Here is a 20,274-nt window from a genome sequence, read left to right as displayed (position 1 = left end):
ATGCAAGCCTCAAGGTACTGGAAGGGTGTTTCTAAGTCAACTTCTAGGATAATATTCTGATGTTAACAAGAAGCGACTCATTGTAGGAGGGCCTTGATGTATCCCCCATCAACGACATGAAACGAGTGTAATGATTTTGAAGACAGAATGTGACTAATGACACAATTAGGAATGGAAAACATGAAAATGAAGGTTTATGAGTATAGTAAAGGATGAAGTTTATTGAGTGACTTCTCTTAAACATGTCAGCGACACTAAATGAATTGGCAGAATTGACCCAAAACCAAAGTGATGGATGGTGTGACAGACCATAAGTATGATAACCATCAAGGAGATAACCCAATCCAAATAGCCACAGAGATGAAGTGAAGGTGTCATGTTCAAGAGCGACTTGCTACCATAAAGTGATTTATCCCTTTTCCATTTTCCTAGTCATCGCTGACCGGTACCTCTTTATTTTTTTTAACAAGCTTGAGGAGGATAACATATGCTTGATGTATAATTCCACCCTTCAGATTAATCCATCACTATCTAATGTTTTAACAAGTCTAACAAAGGTGAAACTCGGTCTTGTCATGATGGACAAGTTTGTCGCTATTTTATGTTTTAACGAGTTTAACGACAATGAGAACTTGGTCCTTTTCATATTTCGAGAGTTTAAAGGAACATAAAGAAACATGCACAAGTTATTTATCTTAAATTTGTCTCTCAAGTCTGAAAAAGCGTAAATTAATACAAGAGAGAACCTATTGACCATGTTCCATCAACATATTCCATTTTCATAAGTAATCTATCTTAGTCCAGAAAAGGGTTAAATTTATACTGAGTAGATTTAGTTTCCAATCCATTTATGAGCTGGAAAGGACAAGAGCTCGACAATGTTTTTCATGTTTCAAGAGTCTAAAAAGAGCTTAAAGAGGACTCCACTTAGAGGAAAGAGTGGTGTCTAGGATAGCAACTGGTTCTGGTGATGTTGTAACTTCTCAAAAAATGTTGATTTATGTGGAGAGGCTGGCTAATAAGACCACTCATTTCAATTGTTCCTCAAAAAAGGTAAAACAATCAAGTGAAAGTGTATGATCGGCAAAGAAAATAGTGATGATGGAAGGAGAAAAAACCAAGGCTCATCTCATGCAAGAGGCTGATAGAATGGCAATCACGTGGGTTAAAATGGAGATGGGTTCATTTTTACACAAGATTGAACCATAGGGAACTATGATTAGATTCAATTTCATGTTTACATAAGCTTGAAACAAAAAACTATGCTTGGATTCAGTTTCATTTCTTACACAAGCTTGAACCATGAAAAAACTATGCTTGAGATTGGTTTACATGCCCCCAGCATGATGACTCGATTCGAGGTGCATGCCCCCCAAGCTTCATTACATTCACCTAAGTAGACTACTTGTGGCTATCAAGTGGGTGGAATAAAGGTTCATTTACGAGATCAAGTGAAAGACTTGAGTGGGATTTTATGAGATATAATCAAAGACTCGAATTGGAACTTTGCTCTAGGGTATCTTGTTCCATTTTTAATGAGCTTGGCACAAGACAAGGAACTCTTCTCAGATTCCTTGTTTCATTCTTTAATGAGCTTCACAGAAGACAATGAATTATGTTCTTGGAACTATTTCAATTTTTAGTGAGGTTGACACACTAAAAGAACTATCATCATATTCCTTGTTTCATTTTTTAATGAGCTTGACAAAAGACAATGAACTATGCTCATATTCCTTGTTTCAGTTTTTAACAAGCTTGACATAAGACAAGGAAATATGCTATAGGACATGTTTCATTTTTTAATGAGGTTGACACAGTAAAATAACTATCCTCATATTCCTTGTTTCATTTTTCAACGAGATCGACACAAGATAAGGAACTATGCTCTGGGACTTGTTTCATTTTTTAATATGGTTGACATAGTAAAAGAACTATCCTCGTATTCCTTGTTTAATTTTTTAACGAGCTTGACACAAGACAAGGAATTATGCTCATGATTTCTTTATCATGACCCACAAGAGGTCGTGACTTCCAAGAGGTTCTCATCAGATGAGAGAAAAATTCTCTAGAAAGGATAAGCAGCAAGGAATCCATTACACAGATCTAGTTCCAATGCCCCCAATACATAATGCACAACATCACAAAATTGATCATCAGTTGATGTAGGAATGGAATGGGTTGCCACATAATTGACCCATGGTGAGGAAGATACCATTGGGACAAAAGAAACATTTAGGGAAGATGCTTGAATAGAAGCCATATTTGGGCTAGGAAATGAAAGCTGGTCAACGGTGACAATTCTGCCTTCATACGGGAAACATATCACTTGAAAGAGTGTTGAAATAGTGGCTCCCATGTCATAAACATAGTCACACCGAAGAAGTAAATTGTAATATTAAGGGCCTAGGACTACCATCACATTGAGATAAATAATTTTTCCTCCCAAAGTAACAGGTAACTGAGGAAGGATCCCTAATGGTTGACTGGTTCCTCTACTAAAAGCCAACAGATTTTGGGTAATAGGCATAAGTGGCGGAGAACCGAGCACCTACCAAGTAGTGGAGGAAAGGATACTCATAAATGAACTATAATATGTAGTAGTGCCAGATACAATCATATTATAAACCTATAATATGATTTGGAAAGGAACATAAGAAGGAGGATGACATCTTGCCAGTCAATTCTAATCAATGGAAGTGACCAGACTACTTGGAGTGGGTACCATAAGAATTGGAGAATTACTCCCTTGAGTTACAAGAATGGGATGATTTTCCTCCTGTCTTGATAGCACAAGAGGGTTACCTCTAAGCTCATTGGAATATGAAGAAACAAAAATTACCTGAATGGTATCATACTCACTCTCTACGGGAAAGGTATGATTAACAAAAGGTGAAAGTCAACTATTTCTTCCACATGTGATTGGTCAAGTATAGACTCACGGGATTAAAATTCAGAGAGAGTGGGTTTAACTGATGGATGATTTGGGTTAGTCACTTCATCAACTAGTGAAGGATTAAGGGAGAGTCTTCTGTAACCAGATAGAATTTGGTGTGAAGAAGCGGGAAAGTTATCCAACACTTTTTTGGCTTCATCCAGATAGAGACACAGGTGAATGGGGTGATTCCCTTCGCATAACCTACAAGGAAACTTAACTTTACCCTTCTTTCCATGAACTTTACTACCACTAGTTGATGGTGTGTCACTAGCATGATTTCCAAAAGTTGATGACACAGGATGATGTGAATGAAAAGACCATTCTTCTAACATCTAAGGAATACCATAACAATTTCGAAGAAGATGGTCTCCCTTACAAAGTTTGCAAGGATGTCAAATTTTGTGAGGCTTATCAGATGGTTTCTTATTAGAAGTTCCATTTGAAGCAATGGGTGCTTAGTTGCCCCCCTATTGAATTTTCTTTTTTTCTTCTTCCCTTTATTCTTCTTCTTATTCACCTAGTTACTAGTGTCAATACTTTCACCAGGTGAAGAGGAAGAATGGGACAAAGAAACAACCGACGAAGAAGTTAAAGAGTCAACTTTAGGATCAACTCGAGGTTGATTTTGTCGAGTTGTAGGAATATTCAGTTGCAGGGCCAAGGAGGTTGAGAACAACCATACTAGCAAGCCAATGGTATGTCCTAAAAGGGACAATGTAGCCATATAAGGAACACTAATATCTTTGAAAGGAGGAAAAGGACTAGGATTCCCATCAAAAGGAATTCCTTGATCGATGGACTCCGGAGTTGTTGCCATATGTCTCCAAATAAGATCAACTAAGGAGTGACATGGAGGATGTTATCCACAGTAAGTTAATTTTATTTTAATCAAAATAACATAACAAAACAAAAGGAGGATAATCTAGGCAAAAGGATTACCATGTAACTATGAACTGCAATATATTGCCTCAGTAAACCAAGGACTTAACATACGTGCAGGAAATCTCCCCGAATGTTGTTCCTGGTGTATCACAGTGTACAAGGCAGCTAAATCGGCTACCTATGGATGGATAACAACCTAATGTAGTCCTCCCAAATATACTTGAAATTACATGAAGGCCCAACCCTTGTTAGCGTTGTCTAATGCAAAACCACACAGTGAGAGCATTCCCTTATACTTTTCGTATTATAACATCACCCAATATACCCGAAAGTGTGGACGAGCTATGATATACTTACGTATGTGGAATGAGGTATCACAGTCGGAATGTGTCGTAGACCATTAACAAGAGCTGCTATGTTTAACAATATCGGAACATGTCTCTAGCCTAGACCTCTAAATGTTATGTGTCAATTTACAATGCTCCATTAGGTTAATTGAGATAAATTTTAGTTGATCTTGTTTAAACGTTTTCCTTTTAGGTTCACCGCATGATGTTTCTGAAACTCCTATAATGCAACTAAGATGAGTAACATTCTTTTCATTTGATTTAAACAATGAAAATTGTAGCTAGTAAGAGATAGAGTAATCAGATCTTCGACAAAGACCAAAGAGCAAAACTAATGCAATTTCCCTAGCTATTCCTATTAAGAATTCACAAACTATAATATGCACGATGTAATTTTTTCTTTTCAGTCCCTTTAGTGTTTAGATGATCAAAAATTAACTAGATGCATAAAAAAACAAACAACACCTTTCAAAATGAAATGAAGACTTTACGACAATTTCATTTTTAGAAAAGTAAAGACGAATGTATATAAACTAAATTTGGACAATGATTTGATAATGATGATGAGACATTTGAAGAAACATTAAAGAATCAAGGTCAAAATGGGGCTAGGAAAGGAAATGCAAACTGATTTTAGAGCGATAAAAAACATTGATCTTTCAACAAACAACAATCAGAAAATGAATTTTTTGGCTTGACAGGGAACAACGTTGCCTTGAGTGGGAGATAGTGCATTGCAGAGCACTTTCTCTAAGCCAAGGGTGCTCTGTAGAGAATTATCCCCCGACCAAGGGTGCTCTAGTAACAGAAAATTCCTAGAGTAGGCATTCTCGTGCAAATTTTGACCAAAAAAACTTCAAAATGACAGAAAAGAGATTAATGAAGTCAAGTAAAGTCCACTAGGATGTAATGTTATAAGTGTAAACCACCAGGAACTATCGTCATTCCCCAGTGGAGTCGCCAATTTTTTATACATATTTTATACCTACGGATAAGTACATCTTCCCTAAGTGGGTAGTTACACTTAGAACATCCGAAGTAAAGATGTTTATCCTTTTCCTACAATAAACAGATAAGATAAAGGAACTTACTTGTGATCCTTCACTTCCTTTGATCTTGTTTGAGTTTCTCCTATCACTCCCATTCAAACTAATTTCACTCAATTGGTACATGCCAACATAAACAGAAGATGATAACAATAAAATCATATGATCTCTTTACCGTAAACAAATGGAATCGACAACATTTGAACATTCATTCATCATAGATATAGAAAAAATTATGGGAAAAGGAACAAACAACTTTATTTATTGATAAAGGGAGAAGTTACATCCAATGTGGTTCAATCCCGTATCACTCATCCAACTTAGTCCAAACCCTCATCACACTAATATCACATCAATCCAGTAGCATAACATTGCTTGACAATGATTTCAAGTCTCAAACCAACAATATTTCTCTATAGTATCCAAGTTCCAACCCCTTGATCACTATGATGAGTGGTCAATTTATAGGGAAATGCAGGTGGTTTTGTCATAAATAGGGCATTGAATGGTTTTCCATAATTGGATAGTTGGTTTCCATGTAGAAAGGGATGAGAGAATAGAGGGTTATATGATCCATAGTCTATCCAAAGTTGAGCTCATAGGATGAGATAAGAGTTGGGTATTCTTCTAGAATGCTCTAGAATCAAGGAATATTCCCAGAATCCTATGCCAATTTCTCTCATCCTCGCCCAACACAAGCTTAAGTGGGCCTAAGTGCTCTGCAATGCAAGTATGAATGGTGCAGAGTAGTTGCCACTGACCAAGGGTGCGTTGGTGTCCCAAGGAGGCATTTCAACAGGGTTTCAAACTAGGAAACTTTCATGGATGAAAACATTCGATATGATGATTTTTCTAGGGCATGTAGCAACTGGAATTAGGGTTTGATGAGCCCTATTTTTACTGATCCAATCATCGGGAGTGATGTGCCCAGATAGATGTGTAACAATGGCTTGTCATGGAAATGGGCGAGGAGACGAATATGAAATAGGAATGCAAGCCCGAAGTGACCTTCACACGTGATATATTTCAGCAGGAAAAATAATAAGTTCCAATGCTTACTCTTCAATAATTCCTGCGAGAATCCCTTAGTCCAGTTGGGGCATGAATGTTCTCTACAGAGGAAGGGTGCGCATAAATGCTTGTTGAAACAATGGTTCTTGAACCAACGTTCTCCCAACTGTGAAATCATGCATGCTCGTGCTACCAAATCCTCAGTCAACCTGAATTAAAAATACCCAACTCCAGCCTTATGGCCATTGAGGTTTAGGGAAAAATATTTTTTCACCTCTGAGTTGTGACCGCTAAATTGACCCTACTCTTTCAAATCTCGCCCTACTGCGAGGGTCGGCCTCCAACAACTGAGGCCCTTGCGGCTCAAAGTGGACAGGGGCACATAGTTTTGAAATGGTGAAATACTAGAAGACAGGGCATATGCACTTCTTTAGAAATATCACCTTAAGCTTTGTAATAGACTTGTGTGACAAGGAAGGGCTTATTATAGAAAGTGATTGCAAAGCACGTGACTTTCGAGAGATGGGTTGTGATCATGATTATCATCATGATCTGACTTGTAGGAAGATATGGGGAGTACATATAATGGTCTTGTCAAAATCATGGAGATTAGGCAAGGAGCTGGAGTCATAATGCACTGGATTACAGATGTGTTTTTTTGAAAGGGTGACCATTGCCAAAAATTAATGAAAATATTTAAAAATAAAATCGTTAATTACCCTTAACCTCAAGTGTCCTATCACCGGATGTACTTTACCTTTATACCTTCCAATGGTCTAGTAATTTTGATGATGCGTGCATGTTATTGAGATGATAATCTACCTAATAATTAAATCAGATATATGATTTCACAATTCATGACCGCGACTAGTTTTTAAAAATTTGTCAATACTTTTAAATAATTTAAATTAATGCTATGTCTATGATTTTTATTTTTGTTTTTAGAAAACCATGGTGCCGGTGTAGGAAATAGAACTGGGACTACTGAATATTTTTGTAGGAAATGAAACCGGGACTATTTTTTTTTTACAGGAAATGGAACCACACTGTTGAATCCTCAAGAAAATCATAGTGCAGCTTTCAAAACTTTTGTAGGAATTCAAACCATGACTTGTGGAGATATTGTAGGAAATCAGACCATGACTTGCAGAGCTTCTATAGGAAATTGAACCACCCACTGACACTTCTCCCTCACTTCTGCACAGTTCACTGCACATGAATAAAAGGTGTTGATATCAAATTTTCAATGAAATTTTTTGATTACCAGCCATTGAGGTTAGCTATTAACCAATGTGAGGCCCATCGCCTTTAATGAGAGCAAGGACCAAGCTACCTTGATGCATCCTATCAGGTGTGAGTTAATGTGCTAATGTCAAACCCCTTGTAGGATCCAGTAGTGAAGGAGCCATAGGGATTCCCCATTACTACTGGTGAGATAGCTTCTCATTGAGGCATACAAGATTCAAGGCATCATAAGGCTTTGAACTTGCACCCAAATAACTTTTTCACGTTGGTGGGCCAAGATTGTTGCAAGGAGGGCCTTAAGAAAGCCCACATCAGAACAACATGAGAAATCCATATTTAACAAAAAACAAAATTTTATTCAGAGAACCTACTGATCTCTAATTTTAATGAGCCCAGGGAACTCCATGCTCACCAGATTTCATTTTTAGAGAGTCTGAAATACTTGGAAAAGAAGACTCCAGGGGGTTGCTTTTTCATAATTAATCCATTGGGCCTGAAAAAGTGAATAAACCTATACCCAATAGACATTCCTCTCATTTTTTACCGAGCATGAGGAGGAACAAAGTGAGCTCATTGTGTCAACAGGAAATCATGAAGAGATAGTGGAAGGAATGATCCCTTCTCTCACCATCTCCAGCTCCCTTTTCTTCACAATTTCTTCCACAAATTCCTCCTTAGATTGGAGTTTTTTATATAACTTGAGTGTGTGCCCAATCACCAAGAAGGTAACATTCCCATCATCAATGGTTTTTACTTGAATAGATCCATTATCAAAGAATTTCTCAATTTTATAGGGGCCCATCCAATGTGCATTAAATTTTCCTTTAAAGTTCTTAAATTTAGAATCATACAACAATGTCAAGTCTCCCTCTTTGAACTGCTTCTTTTTAACTTATTTTTTGTGCCATTTAGCCCATTGTTGCTAAACCAAGTTAGTATGCTGAAAAGCATCCTGCCTAATTTCATCCAACTCAATGAGCCGTTGAATTCTTTATTGTCGAGCTTCATCAAGGCTTGTTCCCAAATCTATTGCAATTTTAAAAGTTTTGGTCTAAAATTCAATGGGTAATAAAACTTGCTTTCCATACACCAATTCATATAGAGAAAAGCCAGTGGTATTTCTTCATGTAATTGAGTAGGCCCATAATGCTTCAGGAAGTCGTTAGACCAATCCTTCTTATGTAATTTCACCATCTTTGTAAGGATTTTATCCAACACCTTATTTGTTGATTTCAACTGCCCATTGGCTTGTGGATGATAAGGGGTGGACTTCTGGTGAGTAATGTGATATTTCTACACAATTCCCTGCATAAGCTTTGATACAAACTGAGTACCTTGATTAGTGACTATTTCTCTAGGAACCCCAAATCTTACAAAAATATAAAAAAAATAAAAAATAAAAAATAAAATCTACCATTGTTTTCTTTGTTTCTCTAGGTAATGCTCTTACCTCCACCCACTTCATAACATAATCAATACAAACTAAAATATACTTGTTAGCTTTGGACATAGGGTTGATGGGACCTACAAAATCAAGAGCCAACCTCTAAAAAGGTTTTATGAGAACCCGTGGCTTCAAAGGCATCTCATCTTATTGTACAGACCACCCAATTCTCTGGAAGTTGTCAAACTTCCAGACATATTCCCTTGCATCTTTGAAAAGACTTGGCCAATAGTAACCTGAGCGAAGGATCTTGTAGGATGTTCTATCATCTGCAAAATTTCATCCACACGGTTCATCATGATAGGCTCTCAAAATGTCATAGATCTCGTCTTCTCAGATACACCTTTGGATAATAAAATCAGGTCCATTGAAAAAAATATCTATCGTAATCCAAGAGTAATCAACACTTTTTCTAATAATTCTCTTTTTCTGTTTAGATGAAAAATAAGGAGGCAACTTTCCTGTAGCAAGGTAATTGGCCATGTCTGCAAACCAAGGTGTTTCAACGGAAATAGAAAACAAATTTTCACTAGGAAATCTATCATTAACATGAACATCGTCACCTGCATGGTTGAGTTTACTTAAGAAATCATCTACCTGGTTTTCCTTTCCAGGCCTATCCAATACTGTGATGTCAAATTCCTACAACAAAAAAAGCCACTTAGTAATCCTACCACTAGTAATTGGTTTATTCATGATATATCAGATGTCAGAGTGATTGCTGTGTACAAAAACTTCATAACCCATGATGTAATGTCTAAACTTATTAACAACATAAATCAAAGGAAGGAATTATTTTTCAGTTACGATATAATTTAGTTCTATGGGAGTTAAGTTTTTACTAACATAATAAATAGCATGGGTTACCGGATCTTCCTTTTGTCCCAATACGACTCTTATGGCTGAATCAAAGTCATCGGTGGAAATATGAAAGGAAATTTCCAATCTGGGCCTCTCAATACTAGTGCTGAAGAAATTTTTTCCTTGAGTGTCTCAACTGCAGCATGACACTCATCATCCAAATTACATTCAGCTTCTTTAGTCAACAATTTAAATAATGGAGAGGCTACTTTTGTAAAATTTCAACAAACCTTCTATAGTAGCGTGCATATCCAAGAAAAATTTGAACTAGCTTCTGATTGTTTGATTGGGGTAGCTTTGCACTGACTTCAATCTTTGTTGGATCAACTTTTATTCCTGCAATAGAAACATGATGACCCAAAACAATACCTTCATTCTTAATCATAAAAAAAATTCATTACTTAATGAGAGGTTAGTTTCTCTAAATATATGCAAAACTTTCTCAATATTATGTAAAGCTTCTTCAAAAGTATCACCTGTGATTGTAAAGTAATCCATATAAACTTCTACACAATCATGTAAAATATAAAAAAAAATACAAGGACGACCCACCAGAATGTGGTTGGTGCATTGCATAAACAAAAATGTAGTACCCTATATGCGTAGGTTCCCTAGGGACATGTGAATGTAGTCTTTTCCTGGTCTTCCGGATCTATCCTAATCTGATTGTACCCGCTAAACCCATCTAGAAAGGAAAAATACCTTTTTCCTCCCAAAGTGTCCAACACTTGGTCTATAAAAGGCAAGGGAAAGTAGTCTTTCAAGGTGGCCTTGTTTAGTTCCCTGTAATCTACGCACACATGCCATTTACCATTATTTTTGGGGACAATAACCAATGAAGACACGCACTGAATATCCGGGATAGGATAGATGAACCCTACCTTTAACAATTTCTACAATTCATTTTTCACAATTTCCCTTAAAGCGGGGTTCATCCTCCTTTGTGGCTGTATCATGGGCCTAGATTTCTCTTCTATATAAGTATGATGAATGCATGTGTCCAGGTGAATTCTTCTCATATCTGTATATTCCAAAGAAAAAGTATCTGAAAATTTATTCAATGCTTGAATTAAATTTTTTACTGTTGAGGGGTTAAGGAAAAATTAATATTCAAAGGGTTTTCAGGAAAAAATTCTTCCACCTTACTCCCACATTAAGTCATGGAATATATAGGAAATGAAGATAATAAGGCTGAATGTAATTAATTTGTTGTACTATATTCATGCAAATATTGCATATTAGTAATGAGATCTAAATTATGTATAGACTGCCCTTCTTCTTGCTGCAAAAAATCAAGATTAGAAATACAAAAAATTATCAAATTTTATTTTGAATTTTCTTTAAGGCTCATGGCTTGGGCAATTGTCAAAACTGGTCAGGCACATTATAAATCATGCTCTTCTTCTTCAACTCAATGTATATTTTCTGATTTCAAGAGAGGTTGAGTGGGGGGAATACAAATTAATGTGCTTTATTTCAATCCCATGAGTGATGGTCATATTTACTGAACTACACCCTATATAAGCATCTGCCATGGCTAACCATGGTCTCCCCAAGATCAAAGGATGCCCTCCTAAGTTGTTTTTGGGTTGAAGAATATACGAATCTGTAGGGTACTTCCAAGAATCTAATGGGATGGCAATGTCTTCTAATAACCCCTTTGGCTTTACCCTAGGCCTATCTGCTAATTATAACATGGTAGGAGTAGGTAATAAGTCAAAGTTTTCTATTCTAGATAAGGTCTCCATAGTCATAACATTAATGGTTGCACCTAAATCAATTAAAGTATTTTTTATAGGTTGTCTATTGATAAAGGTGGAAACCACAGGGATTCCAGGGTTTGCATAGTTGTTAGTAACAAATCTAGTAGAAATTAAACTTGCAAGCTTTCCACCTACTTGAATTGTAGAGAGTTCTTTCTTTTTTCTTCCCGGTCTTTTGGTACATAGCTCCCTTATTATGTTACAATATATTGGGATATCATTAATTTCTTGCAGCAATGGGTCTTAATGCATACATTTCTCAATTCAGATGCAAGATCAAACTCAGGCTGCTTTAGTCTCATTTCCAACCTCTCTGGAAAGGGAGGTTGGATTGTATGGAATGAGGAAGGTTCTTGCACCCTTGAAGTAGGTTGTTCTGATGCTTCAGGTGTGGTTTCAACTTCAATCATTTCTAGAGAGTCTTCCTCTACAATCTCTTCAATTCTTCTGGGCTAATTCACCACCTTTCCTGATCTCAGTTGGATTTCCTGCAACGACACAAGAAATTCTTGTAACGCAGGAACAAAAATTTCCTATAGCGATTGTGGTGCAACACAATAGTTTTGATAAGTGGGATAGGTGACCAATCCAATGTTGTGAGTAGATTGGATGGTTTTATTATTGGTGTTAGATAGTGGCTGGGCTGGAAGTTGCATAGGACGAATTTGATTTGGTGGGGCAAGCAACTGAAGTTGTTGTTGTTGAGTTTGAATCATTTGTTGTTGTGTAGGATGCGGAGGATAAAAGTTTTGAGAAGGAAAATTCTGATTGGTAGGGTAAGAAAAGTTTCCATGCCAAGGTTGTTATGGAGGCCAGGTCTGCCAGGGCATTGGAATATTCCACATCTGATTTTGACTATGAGGAACTTGAAAATGCCACTGAGCCATACTTGCAGTATATGGCTTCCATGGCCTTTGTGGTAACATTGCATAAAGTGCATTGAAAGCTCCTTTATCTACTAAACATTCTACTTTGATTTTAGGAAGTGAAGGGCATTGATTAGTGGAGTGTTCTACTTCATAAATTTGGCATATCTCTATGCTATTTGTAAGACATTCCCTCAAGGCATGCTTCTTCTTGCATTTTGAATAGAACATGGCCAAGGCTTTTTCCAGTTCCTCCTATTTTTCATGTTTCTTATTAAGTTGCAAAACATCCATTTGAGAAGATAATGTGCTAAGAATATAAGTCTTAAATGTTTCAAGCAAATTACCCATTTCAGCTATGGTTACTCCAGCTCCAACAACTCACTTGACAAGCTTGAAAGCAGTATCTCTTGTTCCTCCTCCAACTTTAGAATTTTATCTTGAATATCGACGACATATCTCACATAATTCATCATAGCCCAACTTTGATATGTCACCTCCTCCTATCAAATTCAAGATCTCTAGAGATTCTAGTCTGATTTCTCTGAGAAAAATTGTTCTTTTAGTATCCTTGCTTAATTGATTCATTTTAGACCTCTACAGATTATACTGAAATCTCTCCACCAAGTCCTTAAGGCTCTCCCCCTCCTTCCAATTCATGCTAAATATCTCTTCTATAAGGTCCCTAATCTTGCAATAATCTTGATACTTTCTTAAGAATACTTTTTTCATTTCCCCCCAAGCTATAATGGAGTTTGTAGTTGACCCCATTGACCACCTGAGAGCTGCATCCTTTAATGTTGTAGGAAACAAATTTAGCTTCTGAGCATTGGAATAATAGTCATAGCTCCTACATAACACATCGAATTCAAATAGAAAGCCATCGGGATCTTCACTGGGAATGCCATGAAAGTTAGGAAAGGCTGAAGGAGGAATGTTCTTCATCTGAGTAGCTCCATCATCCTCCCTGATAGGGAATTCGAATGTGACCATTTCTTCTTCCTTCTCATCATATCCATCTATGTGACCAGTACCCTCTTCATGGGTTGTTCTAGATCAAAAGGAAGTGAGGGCTTTGTAGATTTCAAATCATACAGAATCAATGGTTTGGATTTCTAGTTCTTGGAAGTGATTTCCAAGGAATTCCTTTTCAATCCGACCACTCAATAGAGATGCTATTTTCCTTGTGAAAGGAGATTGAAAATTGGCAACAACAAAATATTTTCCTCCAAAAGATACTACAGTAGAAGCAGGAATATGTTTTGGTCTCTTTTAAGGACCACAGACCTCTTGACCAGACTCTTCTTCTCTTACTTCCTTATTTATTGCAGACTTATTTTTCATTGCCAATGTATTAGTAAATGAAGTGGTGCTCACACCACCACAAAAGACATTTGTAAATGTTGGACCCAATCATCTACTATGAAAAAAATTTAAAAAGAAACTACTTACCAAACAATCAGGACATGACTTTGGCGAATTACTGACCTCCTCCTTACCACTTTGACTCCCCCAGTCTTGAAGATTTTCAAACAATGCATGTAATAAAAAACACTTCAATATTATCCCCTTAGCACCTACTCGACAACAACGCGAAAATATTGAGTCAAATTATGGCATTATAATTTGATTAAACATAAATCATTAACTCGGGCAGGTAAGCTTGTTCATGCAAAGTATATGTAGGCCTAATACTGTAAGTGCTGATTAATATAACTAATCAATCATACAAAATCAATGACTCTTTTCTGCATCAATCACTGAGCAGCAAAGGCTATAGAGTGGGTAAAAATTCCCTCTATAGCTCTTAAAATTGTTGATGATGAGTAGGGAAAGATATAGAAATCAACTTACAACAAATTCAGAATCTCAATCAACATGAGAAATCAAATATTCATTAAGTGAATTCTACACATGAATAGGGAACTAATTCAATTAATCCAGTGTCTCTGATATATATATTTGAAAGAGTGCATTATCTGTAAAAATGAATTATTGCTAGATAACAAAAATAAAATACATAAATACTAAACTATGGGAGTTGTGAGCAAAGGGGGCCCTCCCTTATTTACAACCCCTTCAAATTAGAAGATCTTTCTCACTTCAATGGACATAACATATATCTTTATATTAATCTAAAAATATAGTCGAGTACAATGTGATACACAGTCAGTGCTAAAACCAACCCAGCACTCTAATAAACCCTGTCATTGAAACTAGGACAAAATATATACATTTACAAAGCCCATATATGGCTCGAAATAAAGGAGACTGCTAATCCAAGCCATCGGCTAACAGATCTGTTACAATATATTGATTTTAGCCATACTAGGTCTAATCAATGACTGAAAGCTTGGATTAGATGAAACTCATTACATGGTTGTAGTTGTTCCTCCAAATGGCCAACGAGAGAATAATTTTGAATCTGGGTGGTGTTGTTGGTATATCTGAGAAGGCCAATAGGATATCAACCATATGTGATATATTCCTTGCAAAACCCATGTTCCTGTTGGACTTAGATATTCATGGAACATGGCTAACCACCGATGTTGCTACAGGAAATCTAGAGTGTTTGTAGGAAATAAGATCACACAAATTTCTATAGGAATTATGGGCATATTTTCGAATCAAAGAAAATATGCACAAGAACTTGATATTAGTTGGCATGGTAATAAAATAATGAACAACTAGCTAAGGAATAATCAAAGTTAAGGTAAAATACGCTTTTTAGTATTAATTTGCATACCTTTAGCCTACGACACCCTTTTGGAAAAAACACAAGTATTATAACCAAGATAGGCATAGTAGGGGTTAAAGATAGTCAAAATGGGAGAGGGAAAGTATAGAAAAAGGTGTCAAAATTGGGCAAAACCAAGCCCCAACAATGAACATAAGCATCCTCAAGTCTAAACCTAAGATTTTCTCATATGTAACTCTTGAGCTAATATTTATAATGGTTTTTGTGGTTTTAATGGGTTATGTAGGTACACTATGTATGTCTATGGAAAATGGCCTACAAATCCTCCATGTTTGAGACCCTATATATGAAGCTAAGCACTAGTTCACTAGGTCCTAAGGTCATGGATACTCCATGCTTCATTGATCAATATAATATATATGAATAGTTAGAGTTGTACCATGTTTTTTGTTAGGGTCCAACCCTAACCCCCTTATTTATGTAATAGGATCGAGTCATAGTATAGTTAAGTAAAGAATCAATAAAGCCCATATTAATAATTGTAGGTGGTTAATCTACATTTAATGAAGGGACCACAGTTAGTTGCAAATGGGCCATGGTATTAGATAGATGGTATTAATAAGAACCATGGTATTGCCCCATGGTATTGCATGTATGAATCCTATATAAAGGATAAGGACTCCCCTCGAGGAGCATGGCGTCTTATTTTGTAATTGAGCTCAACTCTATTGGAGGTTGCCCACTTGAAGAGGCAAGTGAACATTGTTTTTTGAATAATAAAATACTTGCTGTTATTTCTCATTGTTCTATGTTCTAGGTATATTTCTTCACACATTTGGTATTTTGGTACCTTCTTGCAGGTTAAGAGCATAACAAGTGGTATTAGAGTGCTTTCCAGGGTTGGTGGGATCTCTAATTTTTAGCAATCTTTTTTTTGCTAAAGATATGTGCTGGTGTCTTTAAACAACGATATCTATTGTTGATCGCATAAACTTGTGGATTTGGGGAGGCATGCATGCAGGAAATACAAGAGGTGGTCATGCTTGTTGGATTCCCTTGTAACCCCTGTGGGCACCCCTTCGAGTAGTAGTGCATTAGACAAAACCGCGCACAGACTGTCTTCCAAGTACCATCTGGGTATATCGGAAGCCCCCTAGCTCCCTTGAAACCTCGCCATAGATAAACCCATCGGTCGTGTTGCTGCTACAATACACCAAGAACAACACTCGGAGAGATTACTCATGCATATGATAGGGTAGTCAAGTTGTACGGCTAAGGCTACGATTGATCCTCCTTGGTTAGTGCCCTGAAAAATTGGGCTGAGTACTACTATCAGACCCTTATGTATATTGCGATCTGTAGCACTTGACACTTCTAGTGACCATAGTTCCCTTCTCTATCTCCGGATCACGCATAATCTTTGCCAGATCAGATCTCATAGGTGGGGTTTTGTTGCAACAACATCAATTAGTTTCACCATTCAGATATATTAGATCCATCAGATACGTAGCAACAATTAGTTCCACCATTCAGGTCTATCAGATCATCCATTTAGATCTCTCAGATCCATTAGATCCGCCATCCAGATCTAGTAGTTTGGGCTATGTAGCCATCGCAACAATCAAATCTACCATTCAGATCTGACTAATTGTGTGGGTTCCTATACCTGGGCATGATTTTCGCAAGAATTTGGGCAACATTGACATTTCTGGGATTCGGCTACTGCAGTATTCCTAAGAAAGGAGTAAAACTCCGTTCAAAGTAAAAAAAAAAAGTCTGAGACCCCCCAGGGTGCTTATTGGTGACTTAGCCCATAAGAATCAGGTCGACGCATTGAGCAAGGTGGTACCATTCAATTACTAGTGCCAAAAATTTCAGGCGGTCCCAAATTTTAAGTACATCGGATCAGTGCATGGTACAAACTAGAGCTCAAGATATGGCCAATGAGGGGATTAACGAACTTGAATCACAATTGAACGATGTCATGTTGCAGTTGAAGACCTTAAATGGAACACTCTCTAAGGGCAAGGTGGAGGAACGCGCGGAGGCATATATTGGCAATGAAAACATGGAGGGCAAGTCTAGCCAGTCTCTTCACCTCTTTGGCACCCACCAGCAATCCCATCTATGACCACCCAAGCTGGACATGTATAAATTTGATGGCTCTCACCTAGCCACATAGATAGAACAAATGGAGCAATATTTCACACTAAATTACATCCTGGATGATGCGACTCAGCTTAGTGTGGGTATCATGTACTTGGACAATGAAATATGGAAATGGTGGCAATGGCATCAACATTGCTATGGAAGGCCCTTGACTTGGAAGACATTCAAGAAAGCTCTTACAGATCACTTTGACCATGAATCTAATTTTTTGGGTCATCTCACTAATCTCCGACAAATAGGAACAATGAAAAAATATATTACATCCTTTGAAGCCATAGTTTCTGCACTAGAGGTCTACGCGATGAGTTCTACATGGAATGTTTTGTCAGTGGTCTCAAAGAAGCCATACAAGCCCACGTCTGACTACACCACCCTAGCTCATGGCTACATGCTTGCAGGATAGCTCGTGAAGTAGAACGTCCGTTAGTGGCCCAGTCCCATTTCCCGAATTTCATTGCCAAGCGTGACCCCACACAGGCTCAAAGCACTACCCAAACACTCAAGGTTCAAAAGGTGTCGCAAACAGAAATGGCGGAAAGAAGAAAGCAAGGATTGTGTTACTACAGTGATGAGAAATACTCCCCCAGGCATAAATGCAAGGAGCCCAAATTCTGTCAAATTGATGCTACTAATCATAGTTCATCAGAGGAAGCCCCACCGCTTGAGGAACTAGAGGAGGAAGAAGAGGACAACCAATAGGACAATTTACCTGAAGAACCAATTATCTCGCTGCATGCTTTGGCAGGGATTTCTTCTCCCCAAACTCTCAAAATCAAAGGTTTTATTAAGCATCACCCAGTAGTAGTCTTGATTGATAGTGGCAGTACACATAATTTTATCCATCAAAGAGTTACAGAAGCAGTGCATTGTTTTGTCTAAGTATTTTCTAACTTCCAAGTCCAAATTGCTGATGGGGAGACAATGAAATGTGAAGGAGGCTATGAAAATGTCAAACTTCAAATGGGGGATTATTAGTTAAAGACCCACATGTTTGCCATACACATGGGAGGGTGCGACATTGTCCCAGGTGTTGAATGGCTTTGCACACTTGGCCCAATCACAATGGATTTCCAAGAGTTATATATGAGCTTTAAGCAGAACAACCACACATACCCTCCACGGACTCCAGGGGGGAGTTCCCTCTATCATCAGCTCACATCGGATGGAAAAATTGTTAAAAAAGGACCACCATGGAGTTATAGCCCAATTTAATTCCATCCAGACCTTCGAACCCAATTCTCTTCATATTCATCTTGAGATGCAACAGATCTTAAACAACCATCTGCCAGTCTTTGATAGACCTCATGAGCTTCCACCCTCGAGAGGGGAGCATGATCATAGTATTGCTTTTGTCCTAGGGGTCCAAACACCAAATGTGTGCCCATATAGATATATGTTTTCCCAAAAGAATGAAATTGAAAAAATAATGAAGGAACTCTTGGAAGAAGGCGTCATTCGTCCCAACATTAGTTCTTGTTCAGCGTCGGTGGTCATGGTGCTCAAGAAACATGGGAAATGGCGTATGTGTCCAGACTTTAGGGCTCTCGATAAGTTGACAACCAAAGATAAATTTCCCATCCCGGTTGTCGATGATTTTTTGGATGAACTAAATGGGGCTCAATTCTTTACTAAGCTCAACCTCTACTCAGGCTACCACCAAATTTGCATGAAAGAAGTAGACATTCCAAAGACTACTTTCCAAACTCATGAAGGCCATTATGAGTTCCTGGTCACGCCATTTGGTCTTTGTAATACCCCATCCACTTTTAAAAGCCTTATGAACCACCTACTTAAACCATATCTCAGAAAATGTGTTCGTTTTTTCTTTGATGACATCCTCATCTACAGTCGCACCTCGCCACACATCTTCAACTTGTAGATCTACTCTTGCAACTACTCCGCAAGCATAAATTATTTGTCAAGATGTCCAAGTGCTTTTTTGGCATGGAAAAGGTTGAGTATTTGGGCCACATTATGGGGCATGAAGGTGTCAGGGTGGACCCCAAAAAGATCCAGGCAATGTAGGATTGGCCTCAACCAAAGACCTTGAAGAGCTTGAGAGGATTTTTGGGTCTCACAAGCTACTGTTGCAAATTTGTCTGCAATTATGGTTGCATTGCTAGGCCCCTCACTCAACTCCTCAATAAAAATTAATTCCTCTGCAATGATGAAGCACAATAGGCCTTTACAGCTCTTAAACATTCCATGTGTTCCACTCCAGTCATAGCACTACCCGACTTCACCAAATCATTGTGATTGAATGTGATGCTTCTGGCACGGGCATTGGGGCGGTCTTAATCCAAGAAGGTCGACCCTTGGCCATCACGAGCCAACAACTAAGTGGGAAGAATCTGGGACAATCTACATATGAGAAGGAGATGAAAGCCATCTTACATGCAGTAGATACCTGATGTCCATACTTATTAGGGAGACATTTCCAAATCCTCACAGACCATCAAAGCCTTAAATATTTTTTGGACCAAAGCCTATCCTCACCACAACAAAATAAATGGATCGCCAAAATGCTGGGATATGATTATGAGATAATTTACAAGAAAGGGCGTGAAAATATTGTAGCAGATGCATTATCTCGCCAATTTGAGGAGGAAAGTACCCTGCTCACAATTTCCCTTCCCATTCTACAATGGATTGAAGAGGCTCACAAGGAATGTTTTTCACATCCCTAGCTCTCCGAACTCATTAATAAATTGCAGATGGATCCAAATTCCACAGTGGGCTACTTGTGGCAAGATGAGATTCTTCGCTACAAGGACATAGTTGTAATATCACCAACATCCACCCTCAAAAACCGCATTTTGGCGAAGTTGCACTCATCTCCCACTGCAAGTCATTCATGCTTTCAAAATATGTATGCTTGCACTTGAAGATCATTTTTTTGGATAGGCATGAAAAAGGACATTCTCACTTTTGTAGCTAAATGCAATATCTGTCAGCACCACAAAGGAAAAATAGTCAAATCCGCACGCACATTATAGCCATTGCCCAT

The sequence above is a fragment of the Pinus tabuliformis genome, chromosome 1_1 (assembly GCF_031772625.1).
Source record: "Pinus tabuliformis cultivar Carrire ecotype Pingquan chromosome 1_1, CPIR1, whole genome shotgun sequence".
In the NCBI taxonomy this organism is placed as follows: domain Eukaryota; kingdom Viridiplantae; phylum Streptophyta; class Pinopsida; order Pinales; family Pinaceae; genus Pinus; species Pinus tabuliformis.
Note: the sequence above shows the minus strand (reverse complement) of the source record.